Below are 21,045 nucleotides of genomic sequence, written 5' to 3' on the forward strand. Positions count from 1 at the left end.
GTGTTTTGAAACCTCCTCTTAAGCTCTCCTCTAGCCCGCCACAGAGCAGATGCAGTGGAAGGGAAAAGTTATTAGGATGTGGGGAAGTGGACCTGCTCAGCAGTCTTTCTCTGGATTGAGTTCCATCTCCTTGGGCAGCTGTTCAGTCCCAGAGCAAACACCAAACAGGACTCAGCAGCTGCAGACCAGTCCTCTAGGCAGGCAGAAAACAGGCTCGACCAGCAGCCATAATCCAGTCCTTTCAGGAAGCAGACACCAGGCAGCTGTACTTCAATCCTGAAGAAACCACCAGGCTGGCCACTGACCTGAGGTCAGGCCACAGAAGTGACAAGCTGCTGCAGGAACTATACAAGCAGTTCTTGGGTGAGCTTCTCTCCATGGCAGCTTTATCACAGGTTGAGCTCAACCATGCTATGTAAGGGGAACCAATACATGCGGTGTCCTTACTGAAGAATGGCCAGGTGGAGCAAACCAAAGCACAGTGCTCATGTCCCACAGACTGTGGGGTCAGATTGATACTCCTTCATCAAGAGTCCTTTCACTGTCTGCTATATCCAAGCAGCCTTTTCCCTGTGTCTGCTTCAGGAGAAGTCTTTCACATGTTTGCGTTAGGAAGACGTCCTTTCATCTCTGTGCCTGAGCAAATCGTTTGGCAAAATATATGTTTTAAAGAACTAGAAGTTTCCACTTCATATCCCCTTTTTCTTTAAAAATTGTCCTTTTCCCTATCATTAGCAATCTACACACAATGGCAATTATTGTAAGAACCATCACATTTTCAAAAAATGCCATTATGTAGACTATACTCAAATAATTAACAAAACCTTACCTTTCTATCAATACACAACACTTCAAAACAATTTAAATTTTCTATTGAAGTACAATTCAAACAAAAACTTAAGTTGCTATCAATATGTAATGATAAAACAAAAATCTGAAAATTCCAAAAACATAATGAAACAAAATACCTTAAAGTTCTAATACACAACTATTCCAACAAAATGACTTTAAATGTCTATCAAGCTCTGATCATAACCAATAATAACCTTCCATCCTAGATAACAATTAGAACACATCAAATGACCAAACCTATCCACCACACTTTAAGGGACTAGGGCGACGATCCTCAGAAAACTGCTTCCTGCTGAAACAGGGTGAAGAATTCCTGTATGGGCCCCAGGGAGAAAAAAAATGGTTAGTTTGAGGAAAAGGTAGCTGTAGCCTTTGTTGCCCAATCTGTCTTTCTAGTTTCTGTGCTAGCCCTTTTGAAGTTGATTTGCATGCACAGTTAGGAGAATCAGAAACTGACACAGTCTGTGAGTCACCTGGGATGTTTGCTTTGTGGAGACACTGTCTCAGCTCACAAGAGGTTTTCCCTAATCAGATCTAAACATTAAAAGCTTCTGTTGGTAGCCGTATTTTTCAATCTCTGTAGATGCATAAGCATAACCACATCCCATAATACAATTACCAGGTTCCCTTCTCATGTCTACACATCCTTACATTGGTTGGCCTTGTTCCTCAGTTTTTTCAATAACCTCTCTCGGGTGCTGTTGTTCCATTTTCACCAACATTAAGAATATTGAGGGCAGTTCCTGCAGATGTCACCAACAGGCAGCCTAGACATAAGCTTAGTGCCACCTTGGATCAGCTTCCACTAATGGCTGTGTGGTCCTCGGGGTTTGTTGTTTTCCTCACCACAGGTCTGGCTAGCTGTGGCCCAGTGCTGTTTTCTGTAAGCGTATCAAGAACCATGAGCAGCTTTAGGAAGGAAAACTTTGGTTGCCACATCCTCAATTTAGGCTTTAATGCCAAAGACATTCTAGAGGAAAAAAAGGGAAAGAAATAGAAAGAAATCGTCCCCTGACGATAGGGATTCTTTCTAAGTTACAGACCTCGAACACATTCTAAAACAGCGTCTGAGGTGCCTGAAAGCTCTTGCCCTGTGACTCCCTTTCACACAGACAAATGAAAGGACAGCAGAGCCCTAGCTGTAACTGCTACATGACTTGACTGTGCCAGCAAGGCTGAAATAACGTTGGTCTAGAGACTTGGGGTGCGTCCAGAGAGCATTACCTATGCAAATCCTTGTAAACCAGTGTCTCCAGTCAAGTATGCCACCAGTAATGGAGTCCACATTAGGACCTTGTCAGTGAAATTGAATTAATCAAAGTCATCACAGCACATCCAAAGGCAAAGTTGGTTTTGCAGATCGACGTTGACACTTCCAAAGCATTTTGTCACCTCAATGTCAAGTTTGGTGCCAACTCAACAGCAGCAGGCTTCTCATGAACAGGAGAAGGACCATCAGCTTCCATGAGGGCAGTAGATGTACTGACCCTGAGACCTTCATGCAGGCAGCATCACACACCCGCTGTGTCTTTGACATGGAAACTGAAGATGGTTTCAGCGTTCATCTGCTTGAAATTGGTGGGTCTCCTGGATCTGAAGATACAAAGCTTAAATTTGAAGGGAACACAGTGTCATCCACCCAGCTGTGAACGAGCACTTGCCATCAGACTCTGGAGTGAGAACCATAGCTGAGCCGGGCAGATACTGTGTCTCCTCTGCTTTCACAGTTGCAGTCGACATCATTGCCCAGTGAAAGTGTGGAAGGAGCAGCCTGGCTCCGATGATGAAGAGGAGTCAATGAGCAAACCTTCATGGTATCTTCCTGATATCTCTAGCCACCATTATGTGAATGGTGGAGTGTATGCATCATTTAACTGCATTTCTTATGATCATGCACATAGGAAGGCCCTGATGCAGAAAATTATTCATCCAGCATCTGAGGAAAATCAGGAGCATCTGGGTAAAATCACGAGGTGTACCCAACTGGTCCCTACAGATCTGTATCTTTTGTGGTTAAATTGTTTGTTGGACTTTATAACCCAGATAACTAGTGAATCTCCCCTTTATTTTTTTTTCTGGAGCACTCTGTAATCCCCAGCATGGTAGAATTTTTTGTGTTACCATAATCTCTAACCCATGATCATCAGAATCAGCCAACAGAATGCTATCCATATAACGGTAAATGAGAGATCGAGGAAATTACTTACGAATAATTGCAAATGGTTGTTACACAAAAATATGACAAAGTTGGACTATTTAACATTCCTTTTGGAAGTCCTTTCCAGTTGTATCTCTTTATTGGAAGACATGACTGTCTTTTTTCTCCTCAAAGAGACAGACAGAGACAGAGAGATGCCAAGAAGATGAAGATGAACCAGATCCATGTAGATCTTTCTCCATCTCCTATCTCTCTCTATTCATGTTCTCTCTCTCTCTCTCTCTCTCTCTCTCTCTCTCTCTCTCTCTCTCTCTTTCAGCTCTATATTCTCTAGAATCAACACACCTCTTATTTTGAACGCTGAATCTTTTAACCTTACACTTTCTCTGGACATGTCCAAATTGATCACAATTAAAATATCAAGAACTTTGATTCATGATTATCTCTAGCCAAAATTTGTCCTTTGATATTTGCAATTATACTCCTGAGAACCAACACCAGTGGTTTCCCTTTTCCATTCATCTATAGAGGCTCTACATGATTTCAATGGTCTAATTGCTCTCTTACATTGAGCGTTTGCATTCCCAAAGGCCAATATTTGTATCAACAACTGTCTGGTTTCAGACTCTGATATGGTTCTATTCACAGCTCAACTCAACCTCTGTAAGAACTCTGTAAAGGATTATCCAGAATCCTATTTTGGTAGAAGAGGTAGATTTTCCCCCAGGTTCTGCATCCTAAGCTCTAAAAGATGTACCACAACATTGCTCATTTTCCCCGCCATATCTGATTTGCTCCTGTAAGACAGCATAATGCCCATCACCCAGCATCTCGTCTTTAGTGACAGTTATTCCACTTGTTAATCACAAGGGCTGGTTCTGTAGCTTCATGCCTCCACCTCGACAACCACTGTAATTGTTGACCAGCTGAAACCAACCCATTCCAATCTTGTGGGATCACCTCATGCTGTGGTCTAGTTATTTAGCATTTCTTTGACAGAGGAAGAGTATAAATGATACAAAATAATAGATTCTTTAAACTACTTTAAAATCTAGCATTTCAATCAGTCGTCAGGTGAGGTCACTGTCAGGAATAGCATCAGTAGCAGGCACATGCTGCAGAGACACTGGGAAGGATGCATGCGTTTCTGCAGGCCTAAGAAAATCTTGTGGGACTGCACTCACTCACACATCACCCTTTTGTGCCTGCGCTACCTCCTGCTCTTCCCAGCCCCTTGTCTCCCTGAGGCATTTGGGCACCTGGTAGTGAAAGCACGGGGAGCAGGGCAGGGCGGCACTTTCCCTTCCACTCTATTTCCTCTTTTCATCACGGGATACATTACCAGTCTCATTCACCAAGCCTGAACCTTCTTCTCCCTCTGCCGTTTTGCCTTCCAAGCATTTCAACTTCTAGTCAAAAACTCTACATGCATAGCCAAGTCTGCAGTCCTTTATAGCAGAAGAAAATTGAGTGAACCATCTGAGTTTTTGACCTTCCCTCCAAATTTTCAGAAGAGAATTTGAACATACAAAGCAGAAACAAAACAAAACAAAATCTTCTAGTTTCACAGTAGGATAGCACCCAGCAACTGTAGCTGCCATTTTACCAATTTCCTTCAGTAACATTGCTCACCCCTCAGAATCTACAGTTTCCTCTACCACATTAGAAGCAGAGTTACCCATTATGTCTAAGTCACGTTGGGTGCCAGCTGTAGGCATAAAAGTTTTGAAACCTCCTCTTAAGTTATGCTGTAGCCCACAATAGAGCAGATGCAGTGGAAGAGAAAAGTTATTAGGATGTGGGGAAGTGGACCTGCTCAACACTAGTTCTCTGGTATTGGGCTCCCTCTCCTTGGGCAGCTGTTCAGTCCCAGAGCAAACACCAAAGAGGACTCAGCAGCTGCAGACCAGTCCTCTAGGCAGGCAGAAAACAGGCAGAAACCAGCAGCCACAGTCCAGTCCTTCCAGTTAGCAGACACCAGGCAGCTGTAGTAATCCTAAAACATCACGAGGCTGGCCACCAACCTGAGGTCAGGCCACAGAAGTGACAAGTTGCTGCAGGACTATACAAGCAGTGCTTGGGCAAGCTTCTCTCCATGGCAACTTTATCACAAGTTGAATTCAACAATTCTATGTGAGGCGAACCAATACATGCAGTGTCTTTACTGATGAATGGCCAGCTGGAGCAAACAAAATAACTTTAAGTATTTTATCGATCTCTCATCATAAAAAAATCCTTCCATCCTAGATAACAATTGTATCACATCAAATGACCAAATCTATCCACCCCACGTTAAGGGACTAGGGCGACGATCTTCACAAAACTGCTTCCTGCTGAACTGGAGTGAAGAATTCCTGTATGGCCCCCAAAGGAGAAAAAAAATGGTAAGTTTGACAAAACGTAGTTGTGGCATCTGTTGCACTATCTGGTTTTCTTGATTCTGGGCTAGCACTTTTGAAGTTGATTTGCCTGCACAATTAGGAGAAATCAGTAACGGACACAGTCTGTGAATCACCTGGGCTGTTTGCTGGGTGAAGACACCGTCTCAGCAGAAAACAGGTTTTTCCTAGTCAGATATGATCTTTACAAAGTTCTGTTGGTAGCCATGTTTTTCATTCTCTATAGATACATACGCATAAGTACATCCCCTTAACAATATTGTAGGTTTCCATTCTACTGAAAATACATTGTTATATTGGTTGGTCTTTCAGATATTTCAATATTTTGAGTACCCAGTTGTTGCAAAACAACCCTTCCTGATGCAGGTTTACATGTATGTCAGCCACATAATGTCTCAATTTCCATTTTTGCCTTTCTGGTCCCACACATGCAACCCATTGGATACCACCCTATTCTCGATAATTTACCAATTCCTATAAATTCTGTCAAAACCTGAGGTGGCCAATCTGGATTTCAGACCTTTGGGTGAGTAAACTAACATCAGCTCCTGTATGTACCAACCCTTCTATGTCCACACCCGTATTTGGACAACCTGGGTCTCTGATCATAGACCTATGTGCCAGAGCACATGTTTCCCAGAGTTCCCTGAAGCCCCTGCTCATTCCACAGGAGCGGCCTTCCCCCTGATGTAGGGAAATAGCCTCTCTCTTCACCCTATCTCGCTCTTGTAGTTCCTGGTTTGTGCCTCAGGAAAAGCAGGTCAGACCCCTTTTAGGAGGAACCCTGTCTGTGATGCCTGCTTTCCCATGCGTTTTCAACCCCTAAGACCCTTGTACAAACAAGCTCTCTTTCTGTCCAGGACTTTGCTCCAGCGTGCTCACATGGCCACCTGCTTGCCGTGCATCAGTTGTGCACACAATGTCCCAGCTACATAAGCTCTACTTCTCCCTTGCTCTGCAGATCTTAAAGAATGTAAACTTATAAACTAGATAGTGTAAACCCACTCAGACCTACCTCTTATGGACCAAATAGACTAGGCAGACTTACTTATCTGAGTGGAAAGATCCCATTCAGTACCTATTACATAGGGTACAAGTCCTCTGGGATTCAAATGTACATCTAAGAACACGTTTTATTCCAAAGAAACTCAATCTTATTCTCTGCCTATAACAAACACAGATGTGTGTTTCAGCATCTTGTCAAGTCCAGGCGCTTACTACACCCAGGACAGCTCCAGAGAAGCGACCTCAGATGTTCCAATCTCCTCTCACAGACACAGATGCTTCTATTGGACCTGTTCCTTCTGACCTATCCTTGGATGGTTCCACAGACCCTGGACATCAGGGAGACAGCAAATTCTGGACTGAACAAATAACCCCATCCCCATCTTTTTAGGTTCTAGAGACACATCGCCGCAAAGCAAGCAGGAAGTAGTCAGAGATCACAACCCAATTCCTGCTTCACCATCGCCTCTAATTTTTTCTTCTCTTTTTCCTTTTTTTCGGAGCTGGGGACCGAACCCAGGGCCTTGCACTTGCTAGGCAAGCGCTCTACCACTGAGCTAAATCCCCAACCCTTTAATTTTTTTTTAAAATTAAACCAAGATGGGGGAATGTTGGTGTTCTGTCTAAGCTCAAAGAGAACACACACAGCTACATGGGAACACACAGGTATGCTCTGCCCCACAGTTGCCTGGCAACAGCCAGCTGTGCCTGACACTATAAAAGGGGCTGCTTGCCCTCTCTCAACCCTCTCTTACTTCTCTATTTCTGATCTTCAATGCTGATGCCCCCTCCTAGATCCACCCCGTCTATGTGTCCACGCCCGGATGCATTTATGCTCTTCTACTCTTCTCTCATTAAAGTTTTCCACGTCAACCATGGTGGCTTGGCCTGTTCTGTCTGGGCACAGGCTGAGATTCCAAACCCTAACAATTATTATATACTTCTAAATCCAAAGAGAAATAGACAGAGATACAGGAGAGACACAGAGAAGCGATCTGTGATGAACCACGTGGATCTGGTGCATCTTCCTCCATCTTCTCTATTGATTCCTGGTCCATCTCTCTGTCCCCTCTCTAAAATTTTACCTCCGCCTTCTTTACCCACTGCCCAATCACAAGCTTATCTGACTAAGACTTCATTTGACCTCCCCTGCATATAAACACCAGTGCACACCTCAGTTCAGTTTTCAATGGCAAGGAGTTGCCTTGTTCTCACTCTTAGACTGGTAATCCTTACCAATGTCTACCTTTGCCACAGTGGCTGTAATAGCCTTGAAGCCCTTATAACTCAACCTTAACCAGAACCAGCCTGTTGTTATTCTAGAGAATGCGATTACAGTATTCTCTACCATCAATGCACCTTTCATTTTGATCCCTAGATCCTCCGGCTTTACACTTTCTTTGGAAATGTCAAAATTGATCACAATTAAAATATCAAGTATTTTGATTTATGAAATCTCTAGCCAAAATCTGACCTTTGATATTTGCAAGTATACTCCTGAGAACCAACACCAGTGGTTTCCCTTTTCCATTCATCTATAGAGGCTCTACATGATTTCAATGGTCTAATTGCTCTCTTACATTGAGCGTTTGCATTCCCAAAGGCCAATATTTGCATCAAGGACAGTCTGGTTTCAGACTCTGATATGGTTCTATTCACAGCTCAACTCAACCTCTGTAAGAATTCTGTAAAGGATTCTCCAGAACCCTATATTGGTAAAAGAGATAGATTTTCCCCCAGGTTCTGCAACCAAATCCCAAGCTCTGAAAGATGTAACACAACATTGTTCAATTACCCGCCATATCTGATTTGCTCCTGTAAGTCAGCATAATGCCCATTACCTAGCATCTGGTCTTTAGTGACAGTTATTCCACTTGTTAATCACAAGGGCTGGTTCTGTAGCTTCATGCCTCCACCTCGACAACCACTGTAATTGTTGACCAGCTGACACCAACCCCTTCCAATCATGTGGGATCACCTCATGCTGTAGTCTAGTTATTTAGCATTTCTTTGACAGAGGAAGAGTATAAATGATACAAAATAATAGATTCTTTAAACTACTTTAAAATCTAGCATTTCTATCAGTCTCCATGTCAGGTCATTGGCAGGAATAGCATCACTAACAGGCACATGGTGCAGAGACACTGGGAAGGATGCATGTGTTTCTGCAGGCCTAAGAATATCTTGTGGGAGTGCACTCACACATCACCCTTTTGTGCCTGCGCTACCTCCTGCTCTTCCCAGCCCCTTGTCTCCCTGAGGCATTTTGGGCACCTGGTAGTGAAAGCACGGGGAGCAGGGCAGGGCGGCACTTTCCCTTCCACTCTATTTCTTTCCCCTTTTCAACATGGGGTACATTACCAGTCTCATTTACCAAGCCTGAACCTTCTTCTCCCTCTGCCTTTTTGCCTTCCAAGCATTTCAACTTCTAGTCAAAAACTCTACATGCATATCAAAGTCTGAAGTCCTTTCTAGCAGAAGAGAATTGAGTGAACGATCTGAGTTATTGACCTTCCCTCCAAATTTTCAGAAGAGAATTTGAACATACAAAGCAGAAACAAAACAAAACAAAATCTTCCAGTTACACAGTAGGATAGCACCCAGCAACTGTAGCTGCCATTTTACCAATTTCCTTCAGTAACATTGCTCACCCCTCAGAATCTACAGTTTCCTCTACCACATTAGAAGCAGAGTTACCCATTAGGCCTAAGGCACTTTGGGTGCCAGCTGTAGGCATAAAAGTTTTGAAACCTCCTCTTAAGTTATGCTCTAGACCACAGTAGAGCAGATGCAGTGGAAGAGAAAAGTTATTAGGATGTGGGGAAGTGGACCTGCTCAGCAGTAGTTCTCTGGATTGAGTTCCATCTCCTTGGGCAGCTGTTCAGTCCCAGAGCAAAAACCAAAGAGGACTCAGCAGCTGCAGACCAGTCCTCTAGGCAGGCAGAAACCAGCAGCCACAGTCCAGTCCTTCCAGTTAGCAGACACCAGGCAGCTGTAGTTCAAGCCTAAAACAACACGAGGCTGGCCACCAACCTGAGGTCAGGCCCCAGAAGTGACAAGTTGCTGCAGGAACTATACAAGCAGTTCTTGGGCGAGCTTCTCTCCATGGTAGCTTTATCACAAGTTGAATTCAACAAAGCTATGTGAGGCGAACCAATACATGCAGTGTCATTACTGAAGAATGGGGAGGTGGAACAAACAAAATGACTTTAAGTATTTTATCCATCTCTCGTCATAAAAAAACCTTCCATCCTAGATAACAATTTTATCACATCAAATGACCAAATCTATCCACCCCACCTTAAGGGACTAGGACGATGTTCTTCAGAAAACTGCTTCCTGCTGAATTGGGGTGAAGAAATCCTGTATGGGCCCCAAAGGAGAAAAAAATGGTTAGTTTGACAAAACGTAGCTGTGGCATTTGTAGCCCTGTTTCTGGGCTAGCACTTTTCAAGTAGATTTGCATGCACAGTTAGGAGAATCAGTCACTGAGACAGTCTGTGAGTCACCTGGGATGTTTGTTGGGTAAAGACACAGTCTCAGCAAAAAACAGGTTTTTCCTAGTCAGATATGATCTTTACAAAGTTCTGTTGGTAGCCATGTTTTTCATTCTCTGTAGATACATACGCATAAGCACATCCCCTTCATAATATTGTAGGTTTCCACTCCACTATCAACACATTGTTCTATTGGTTGAGCTTTCAGATATTTCAAGATTTTGAGGAACCAATTGTTAGAAAACAACCTTTCCCCATAGGTTTATGTGTATGTCAGCCACATAATGTCTCAATTTCTATTTTTGCCCTTCACAGGCAATCCATTGGATACCACCCTATTCTCGATAATTTACCAATTCCTATAAATTCTGTCAAAACCTGAGGTGGCCAGTCTGGATTCCAAGAATTTTGGGAAAGCAAACTAACATCAGCTCCTGTATGTACCAACCCTTCTATGTCCACACTCGTATTTGGACAACCTGGGCCTCTGATCATAGACCTGTGTGCCAGAGGACATGCTTCTCAGTGCTCCCAAAAGCCCCTGTTTATTCCATAGGAGCGGACTTGCCCCGGATGTAGTGAAACAGCTGAGCAGTTCTATCCCCTATCTCACCTTTAACAGGTTTTATTTACATCATGAAATCCCATCTACTATACCTGGAGAGACCATAAGTCCTTGAGAAGTGAATCCACTTCTTCCCAAGACGATCCCCAATGTCCCCTGAACATAACGGATCACACACTCCATTGGTTAGGTTATATTTGACTTGTGGGGATAATGTAAGAGGAATCTGTGGCCAGATCCCAAGCTAACCCTCCATGAGCACCTATGTATAGGATTAGAAATACCTAATGCTTGGAATGTCCTCTCTGACCAAAAGGAAAATGACTCGTACTCTTTGCAGGGTGTCCTCTAGCTGAAAGGCCCCTCAGTGTTGCCTGAAGTTATAAAATGAGCACCATCTTAGCCCAGGCCTGCAGACAAAGCTACCAGCCCCTCCTGCCTTTCCTCTTCTTCCACCATGCTTAGCTCCGGGGTTGGCCACTGCCAACCCTAACCTGGCCTCTTCTCTATCACCACTGCTTTGAGGATTCTTCCAACCGGCTTGCCTCTAAAACCTTTGATTCTGTGGATAAAAGACACAGCGCTGGAGAGATGGCTCAGGGGTTAAGAGCACTAACTGCTCTTCCAGAGGTTCTGACTCCATTCCCAGCCATCATCTGACTCAATTGCTCACAACTATCTGCAATGGGATCTGATGCCCTCTTCTGGTGTTTCTGAAGACAGGGACAGTGTACTCACTTGCAATAAATTAAAAGGAAAAAAAAAGACTTCAAATTTGTTTACTGGACACAGTTGCTATGCAAAGATAAGGCAGGCCTTCCCGTTGGGAGTTACCAGTTCATTACCTCTGTGTCTCCCCCTGCTCTAAACTTGAGGCTTGTTCCACCATCTCCTGCCAAATATTTTTGACCAACCTTTCAAGGTTGCAGACCCTAGCTTTCCCAGAGCCCTTCCATGATTATTGTTTGTTTCTGTCTAAGCTAAACCCACACAGCTACCTGGGAACAGCCAGGTAAGCTCAGCCCCACAGTTCCGTGCAACAGCCAGCTGTGCTTGACAGAATAACCAGGGCTGCTTGCCCTCTCTTCCCTCTCTCAGTCCCTTCACCATCCCTCCATCGACATGCCCATGACAGCTGCCTGTCTGCTCCTCTACTCTCCTCTCACTAGAGTTACCCACGTGAAACCATGATGGCTGGGTGTGTTCTGTCTGGGCACGGGCTGAGATTCTAAACCCTAACATTGGTGCAGAAACCTGGGATTGAAGCAGGAACCCTAACATCAGTGCTGTTCACTCGGATGTCCTGAGTGAGGATTCTGATTTCCCGTTGCTCACATGCCCTGATGTTCCCACCACCCTGCCACCAACTCAGGGGTAGAGGACAGGCCTTTCCCACTGCATGCCTCTGCTGCCCAAGGCAGCCCACAGCCTGCTCTGGCCGCCTAGGGCCAGAGAGTCAGAGCATCTGCCCAGATGGATGAACCATGCACTCCTGCCCTATCACCACATTGCCCACAGTCCACTCTGGGCCGGGCCCAGTCACACTTGCTTGCCATGGGTTATGCACTCAAACTGGCTGTGGCAAGGAACAATGGAGATATATGCCACTTCTGTGCACATAACCAGATATTGCCAATGAGCTTTCTGCTGATGGGCACTGTCATTAAAACTTCTGTGGCTTCTGCAAGTATCAGAGGGAATCGATCAGAGCTGCTGCCTCACGATCTACATCAGACCACCACCTGCTGGCTACTGGGGGCCTTCAGGACTTATACCACTCCTCAGGCTTCCCCATCACCATGATGCCCCCTGCTCTTAGCTGTCCACCCACTAGAGGGCCCTCTTCAGCATGTGCTGGTGAGTGGTACTTACTCAACCTCTGTGCACTTTCTTTACCTCAGGGCTTCACTTTCCCTGTGAACACATGGTTTCAGGAGAGCATTCTTGAGCTTGGAGAGCTAGCTGTGCTGCTTCTGGATAGATCCTTTCATGGAGCCTCCCTTTCTAGGACCTTTTCCCTTGGGTGAGACCTTCTTTCTCCTTTTGAGACAGTTTAATACCAGCCTAGACCTGGATAGGCTGCTCTCTGGCTCAGGAGCACTGGCTCTAACTTTAGACCCGGCTCAAGTCAGGGCAATTAATCCCTATTCTCACCCATGGGTCTCTAGTTCTTCACTGCCTGTCCCCATGTCCTGGGATGTAATTTACACTAACCAGAAAACAATGTCTCTGTCTGGCCCATACCCAGGTCTCCCTCTTCTCTTTTCTTTGTTGCTGTAGGTCCTGGTTTGTGCCTGTGAAAATCCGGTCTGACCCCTTTCTGCAGGAGCCCTGTGTGTGAGGCCTGCGTTCCCACACTAAGTGTCTGATCACTAAGACCCTTGTACAAGTAAGGTCTCTCTTTTTGTCCGGGATTTTGCTACTTCGTGCTCACTCTGCCACCAAAGCGCAGTGCCTCATCTGAGCATATCAGTGTCCCAGTTGCATGTGCATGCACACTCTTGCTTCTCCTTTGCTCTGCAGATCTTAAAGAAGGTAAACTTATAATCTACAAGAAGCACTCAGACCTACCCCTTATGGACCAAATAGACTCCACTCGGATAAGTACATCTGCCTGAAGATCCCACTTACTGCCTATTCCAAAGGGTGGGAGTCCTCTGGGTTTCAAATGTACAACTAAGAAAAAGTTTTCTCCCAAACGCGCTTTATATTATTCTCTGCTTATAATAAGTGTGTGTTTCAGCATCTTGCCAAGTCCAGGCAATTACTACACCCAGGACAGCTCCATAGAAGAGACCCCCATATGTTCTAATCTCCTCTCACAGACACAGATGCTTCTATTGGAACTGTTCCTTCTGACCTATACTTGGATGGTTCTACAGACCATGGACAACAGGGAGACAGCAAAATCTAGAGTGAACAAATAACCCTATACCCATCTTTTTAGGTTTAAGAGACACATCGTCGGAAAGCAAGCATGAAGTAAGTCAGAGATCACAACCCAACTCCTGCTTCACCATCGAGTCTACTCTTTTTTAATTAAACCAAAATGGGAGAATGTTTGTGTTCTGTCTAAGCTCAAAGAGCACAGCTGCATGGGAACAGCCAGGTATGCACTACCCACAGTTGCCTGGCAATAGCCAGCTATTCCTGACACTAGAAAAGGGGCTGCTTGCCCTGTCTTACCCTCTCTTACTTCTCTTCCTCTTTGTTCTTTGCTGCTCTTGCCCCCTCCCCCCATCCCTCCCCCATATGTCCATGGGCAGCCACCTATCTGATCTTCTACTCTTCTCTCATTTAACCTCTTCACGTGGAACCATGGTGGCTTGGCCGGTTCTATTGTGCACAGGCCAAAATTCCAAGCCCTAACAATTATGTCCTCCTTTATCTGAAGAGACAGACAGGAAGAAGACACAGAGAAGATGAAGATGAATCAGATCCATGTGCATCCGGTTCACCTTCCTCCATCTATCTCTTCCTGGTCATCATTCTGTCCCCTCTCTCTAAAACTTTCAGCCCTGCCTTCTTTTCCCACTGCCCAAACACGGGCTCATGTAACTAATTAAGATTTGTACCTGAACTTGCCTGCATACAGACAGCAATCCACAGGACAGTTTGGTTCCCAATGGCAGGAGGTTACCTCATTCAGACTCAGACTGGCAAATCCTTTGACCAATGTCAAAGGCTGCAGTGGCCTAGAAGGCTCTGTAGCTCACAGTAACCAGAACCTGCAGAGTCTTAGCTATGATTACCGTATTCTCTAGAATCAATGCACCTGTCATTTTGAACTCTGGACCCTTTGGCCTTACAATTTCTTGGGAAATGACCAAATTGTCTACAGTTAAAACATCAAGCATTTTGATTGCTGATATCTCTAGCCACCATTTGCCCTGTGATATTTCCATTATACTACTGAGAAACTATACCAGTGGTCTCCCATATGCATTCATCTACATGGGCTCTACATGCTTTCAATGGTCTAATTGATCTCTTACATTCTGTGTTTGCATCCCCAAAAGACAATATTTCTATCAACGACTGTCTAGTTTCTGAGTCTGATAGGGTTCTATAAACAGGGTTCTATAAACAGCTGAAGTTAACACCTCTGTAAGAATTCTCTAAAGGAATTCTCCAGAATCCTATTTTGGTAAAGAGGTAGATTTTCCTCCTCAAGTTCTGCAACCAGACCGCAAGCTCTTAAAGTTGCAACTTACCATTGTTCATTACACCTTCAGATCTGATTTACTCCTGTAAGTCGGCATAAGGCCCATCAGCAAGTAGCTGTTCTTTAGTAATAGTTATTCCACTTGTTAATCACAAGGGATGGTTCTGTAGCTTCATGCCTCTGCCTCAACAACCACTGTAATTGTTGACCACCTGACACCAAACCCTACACATTTTGTGGGATCACCTCATGCTGTGACCTAGTGATTTAGCCTTAAATTAACATAAGAGTGTAAATGATACAAAACAACAGATTCTTCAAAATGCTTTAAATCTAGCATTTCTTTCAGTCACCAGAACAGTTCACTGGCAAGAACAGCATCAGTAGCACTCACATGCTGTAGAGACACTGGGAAGGATGAAGGTGCCTCTGTAGGCCCAAGGAAAACCTGTGGTAATGCACTCACTTCCACATTAAAGCTTTGTGCCTCTGCTGCCTCCTGCTCTTCTGAGCCCCTTGTCTCCTTCAGGCACTTTGGGCACCTGGTAGTGAAAGCATGGGAGCAGGGCACCCCTGTCCCTTCCACTCTATTTCTTTCCCCTTTTCATCATGGGGTACATTCCCAGTCTCATTCACCAAGCATGAACATTGTTCTCCCACTGGCTTGTTTTTCTTTCCAACCAATTCAACTTCTAATCCCAAACTCTCGGTGCATAGCCAAGTCTGTAATCCTTTTTAGCAAAAGAGAATTGAGTGAACCTTCTGAGTTTTCTGCCTTCCCTTCAAACTTTCAGAATGGCATGTGAACATACAAAGCAAAACCAAAACACCCTCTCCAGGAACCCTGTAGCAGACCACCCAGCCAATGTAGCTGACATTTTACCAACTTCCTTCAGTAACATTGCTCACCCCTCGGAATCTACAGTTCCCTCTACCACATTAGGAGCAGAGTTACCCATTAGGCCTAAGGCACTTTGGGTGTCACCTGTAGGCATAAGTGTTTAGAAACCTCCTCTTAAGCTCTCCTCTAGCCCTCCACAGAGCAGATGCAGTGGAAGAGAAAAGTTATTAGGATGTGGGGAAGTGGACCTACTCAGCAGTCGTTCTCTGGATCGAGTTCCATCTCCTTGGGCAGCTGTTCAGTCCCAGAGCAAACACCAAACAGGACTCAGCAGCTGCAGACCAGTCCTCTAGGCAGGCAGAAAACAGGCTCGAACCAGTAGGCACAGTACACTACTGTCAGCAAGTAGACACCAGGCAGCTGTACTTCAATCCTGAAGAAACCACCAGGCTGGCCACCGACCTGAGGTCAGGCCACAGAGGTGACAAGCTGCTGCAGGATCCTCAGGAGCAGTTCTTAGGCGAGCTTCTCTCCATGGCAGCTTTATCACAAGTTGGGCTCTACAATGCTATGTAAGGCGAACCAATACATGCAGTGTTTTTACTGATGAATGGCGAGGTGGAGCAAACCAAAGCTCAGGGCTCATCTCCCACTGTCTGTGGGGATTTATACTCCTTCATCAGGAGCGCTTTCACGTGTCTGCTATATCCAAACATCCTTTCACCTCTGTCTGCTTCAGGAGAAGTCTATTACGTGTTTCCTTAGCAAGACAAGCTTTCACCTGTGTTCCCCAGCAGAACATCCTTTGGCAAAATGAATGTTCCAAAAAACTAAAATTTCCACTTTATATCCCCCTTTTTCTTTAAGAATTGTCCTTTTCCCTCTCATCAGAAATCTACACATAACGGAATTATTGTAAGAACCATCACATTTTCAATAAATGCCATTCGTATAATATAGTCAAATAAGTAACAAAACCCTATGTTACTACCTATATAGAATAATTCAAAATAATTTAAAATTTCTATCAATGTACAATTATTCAAATGAAAACTTAAATTTCTGTCAATATGCAGTGATTAAGTGAAAACCTTAAATTTCTATCAATAGAAAATAAAGGAACAAAAATACCTTAAATTTCCAATATATAAGTACAAAAATGAGTACATTTTTATCAATGTTTGATTATAACCAATAATATTCTTCCACCCTAGATAACAATAACTTCACATCAAATGACCAAACCTATCCACCCCACCTTAAGGGACTAGGGCGATGATCTTCAGAAAACTGCTTCATTCTGAATTGGGGTGAAGAATTCCTGTATGGGCCCCAAAGGAGAAAAAAAATGGTTAGTTTGACAAAACGTAGCTGTGGCATTTGTTGCCCTATCTGGTTTTCCTGTTTCTGGGCTAACACTTTTCAAGTTGATTTGCCTGCACAGTTAGGAGAAACCTGTAACTGACACAGTCTGTGAATCACCTGGGATGTTTGCTGGGTGAAGACACTGTCTCATCAGAAAACAGTTTTTTCCTAGTCAGATATGATCTTTCCAAAGTTCTATTGGTAGCCATGTTTTTCATTCTCTGTAGATACATACGCATAAGCACATCCCCTTCATAATATTGTAGGTTTCCACTCCACTATCAACACATTGTTCTATTGGTTGAGCTTTCAGATATTTCAATATTTTGAGGAACCAATTGTTAGAAAACAACCTTTCCCCATAGGTTTATGTGTATGTCAGCCACATAATGTCTCAATTTCTATTTTTGCCCTTCACAGGCAATCCATTGGATACCACCCTATTCTCGATAATTTACCAATTCCTATAAATTCTGTCAAAACCTGAGGTGGCCAGTCTGGATTCCAAGAATTTTGGGAAAGCAAACTAACATCAGCTCCTGTATGTACCAACCCTTCTATGTCCACACCCGTATTTGGACAACCTGGGCCTCTGACCATAGACCTGTGTGCCAGAGGACATGCTTCTCAGTGCTCCCAAAAGCCCCTTTTCATTCCACAGGGGCGGACTTGCCCCGGATGTAGTGCAACAGCTGAGCAGTTCTATCCCCTATCTCACCTTTAACAGGTTTTATTTACTTCATGCAATCCCATCTACTACACCTGGATGGACCATAAGTCCTTGAGAAGTGAATCCACTTCTTCCCAAGACGATCCCCAATGTCCCGTGAACATAAGGGATCACACACTCCATTGGTTAGACTTTATTTGACTTGTGGGGATAATGTAAGAGGAATCTGGGGCCAGATCCAAAGCTGACCCTCCATGATCACCTATGTATAGGATTAGAAATACCTAATGCTTGGAATGTCCTCTCTGACCAAAAAGAAAATGACTCGCACTGTCTGCTGCGTGTCCTCTAGCTGACAGGCCCCTCAGTGTTGCCTGTAGTTATAAAATGAGCACCATCTTATCCCAGGCCTGCAGACAAAGCTACCAGCCCCTCATGCCTTTCCTCTTAGCTCCGGAGTTGGCCACTGCCAACCCTAACCTGGCCTCTTTTCTATCCACCACTGCTTTGAGGATTCTTCCAACGGGCTTTCCTCTAAAACCTTTGATTCTGTGGATAAAAGACACAGGAGAGATGGCTCAGGGGTGAAGAGCACTAACTGCTCTTCCAGAGGTTCTGACTCCATTCCCAGCCATCATCTGACTCAATTGCTCACAACCATCTGCAATGGGATCTGATGCCCTCTTCTGGTGTTTCTGAAGACAGGGACACTGTACTCACGTGCAATAAATTAAAAAAAAAAAAGACTTCAAATTTGTTTACTGGGCACAGTTGCTATGGAAAGATAAGGCAGGCCTTCCAGGTGGGAGTTACCAGTTCATTACCTCTGTGTCTCCCCCTGCTCTAAACTTGAGGCTTGTTCCACCATCTCCTGCCAAATATTTTGACCACGCTTTCAAGGTTGCAGACCCTAGCTTTCCTAGAGCCCTTCCATGATTATTGTTTGTTTCTGTCTAAGCTAAACCCATACAGCTACCTGGGAACAGCCAGGTTAGCTCTGCCCTACAGTTCCCTGCAACAGCCAGCTGTGCTTGACAGAATAACGAGGGCTGCTTGCCCTCTCTTACCCTCTCTTACTTCTCTCAATTCCTTCACCATCCCTCCATAGACATGCACATGCCAGCTGCCTGTCTGCTCCTCTACTCTCCTCTCACTAGAGTTCCCCACATGGAACCATGGTGGCTGGGTATGTTCTGTCTGGGCACAGGCTGAGATTCTAAACCCTAACATTGGTGCAAAAACCTGGGATTGAAGCAGGAACCCTAACATCAGTGCTGTTCACTCGGATGTCCTGCGTGGGGATTTTGATTTCCCCTTGCTCACATGCCCTGATGCTCCCACCACCCTGCCACCAACTCAAGGGTAGAGGACAGGCCTTTCCCACTGTATGCCTCTGCTACCAAGGCAGCCCACAGCCTGCTCTGGCTGCCTAGGGCAAGGAACTGAGAGCATCGGCTGAGATGGATGAACCATGCACTCCTGCCCTATCACCACATTGCCCACAGTCCTTCTGGGCTGGGCCCAGTCACACTTGCTTGCCATGGGATATGCACTCACACTGGCTGTGGCAAGGAACAATGGAGATATATGCCACTTCTGTGCACATAACCGGAGATTGCCAATGAGCATCCTGCTGATGGGCACTGTCCTTAAAACTTCTGTGGCTTCTGCAAGTATCAGAGGGAATCGATCAGAGCTACTGCTTCACCATCTACATCAGACCACCACCTGCTGGCTGCTGGGGGCCTTCAGGACTTATACCACTCCTCAGGCTTCCCCATTGCCATGATGCCCCCTGCTCTTAGCTGTCCAACCACTAGAGGGCCCTCTTCAGCATGTGCTGGTGAGCAGTACTTACTCAACCTCTATGCACTTTCTTTACCTCAGGGCTTGACTTTCCCTGTGAACACATGGTTTCAGGAGAGCATTCTTGAGCTTGGAGAGCTAGCTGTGCTGCTTCTGGGGATAGATCCTTTCATGGAGCCTCCCTTTCTAGGACCTTTTCCCTTAGGTGAGACCTTCTTTCTCCTTTTGAGACAGATTAATGCCAGCCTAGACCTGGATAGGCTGCTCTCTGGCTCAGGAGCACTGGCTCTAACTTTAGACCCGGCTCAAGTCAGGGCAATTAATCCCTATTCTCACCCATGGGTCTCTAGTTCTTCACTGCCTGTCCCCAAGTCTTGGGATGTAATTTACACTAACCAGAAAACAATGTCTCTGTCTGGCCCATACCCAGGTCTCCTTCTTCTCTTTTCTTTGTTGTTGTAGGTCCTGGTTTGTGCCTGTGAATATCCGGTCTGACCCGTTTCTGCAGGAACCCTGTGTGTGAGGCCTGCGTTCCCACACTAAGTGTCTGATCACTAAGACCCTTGTACAAGTAAGGTCTCTCCTTGTGTCCAGGATTTTGCTACTTCGGCTCACTCTGCCACCCAAGCACAGTGCCTCATCTGTGCACATCAGTGTCCCAGTTGTGTGTGCACGCACACTCTTGCTTCTCCTTTGCTCTGCAGATCTTAAAGAAGGTAAACTTATAATCTACAGGAAACACTCAGACCTACCTCTTATGGACCAAATAGACTGCACTCGGATAAGTACGTCTGCCTGAAGATACCACTTACTGCCTATTCCAAAGGGTGGAAATCTTCTGGGTTTCAAATGTACAACTAAGAAAAAGTTTTCTCACAAACGCGCTTAATCTTATTCTCTGCCTATAATAAGTGTGTGTTTCAACATCTTGCCAAGTCCAGGCAATTACTACACCCAGGACAGCCCCACAGAAGCGACCTCCATATGTTCCAATGTCCTCTCACAGACACAGATGCTTCTATTGGATCTGTTCCTTCTGACGTATACTTGGATGATTCTACAGACCATGGACAACATGGATACAGAAAACTAGACTGAACAAATAACCCCATCCCCATCTTTTTAGGTTTAAGAGACACATCAGTGCAAAGCAAACAGGAAGTAAGTCAGACATCACAACCCAACTCCTGCTTCACCATTGAGTCTACTCTTTTTTAATTTAACCAAAATGGGAGAATGTTGGTGTTCTATCTAAGTTCAAAGAGCACAGCTGCATGGGAACAGCCAGGTATGCACTACCCACAGTTGCCTGGCAATAGCCAGCTATGCCTGACACTAGAAAAGGGGCTGCTTGCCCTGTCTTCCCCTCTCTTACTTCTCTTGCTCTTTGTTCTTTGCTGCTCTTGCCCCCTCCCCCCATCCCTCCCCCCGTATGTCCATGGCCAGCCGCCTTTCTGCTCTTCCACTCTTCTCTCATTTAACCTCTTCACCTGAACCATGGTGGCTTGGCTTGTTCTGTCAGGGCACAAGCCAAAATTCGAAACCCTAACAATTATGTCCTCCTTCATCTGAAGAGACAGACAGGAAGAAGACACAGAGAAGATGAAGATGACTCAGATCCATGTGCATCCGCTTCACCTTCCTCCATCTATCTCTTCCTGGTCATCATTCTGTCCCCTCTCTCTAAAACTTTCAGGCCTGCCTCCTTTTCCCACGGCCCAA

At 45.0% G+C, this 21,045-nt stretch overlaps 1 pseudogene; it reads left to right on the top strand.

Annotated features, from left to right (window-relative positions):
• Window positions 1–1,753: 1,753 nt before the first annotated feature.
• Window positions 1,754–19,846, top strand: LOC148005362 (ornithine decarboxylase pseudogene; annotated as a pseudogene).
• Window positions 19,847–21,045: the final 1,199 nt, after the last annotated feature.

This window comes from Rattus norvegicus, chromosome 6 (assembly GCF_021556685.1).
Source record: "Rattus norvegicus strain SHRSP/BbbUtx chromosome 6, alternate assembly SHRSP_T2T, whole genome shotgun sequence".
Taxonomy (NCBI): domain Eukaryota; kingdom Metazoa; phylum Chordata; class Mammalia; order Rodentia; family Muridae; genus Rattus; species Rattus norvegicus.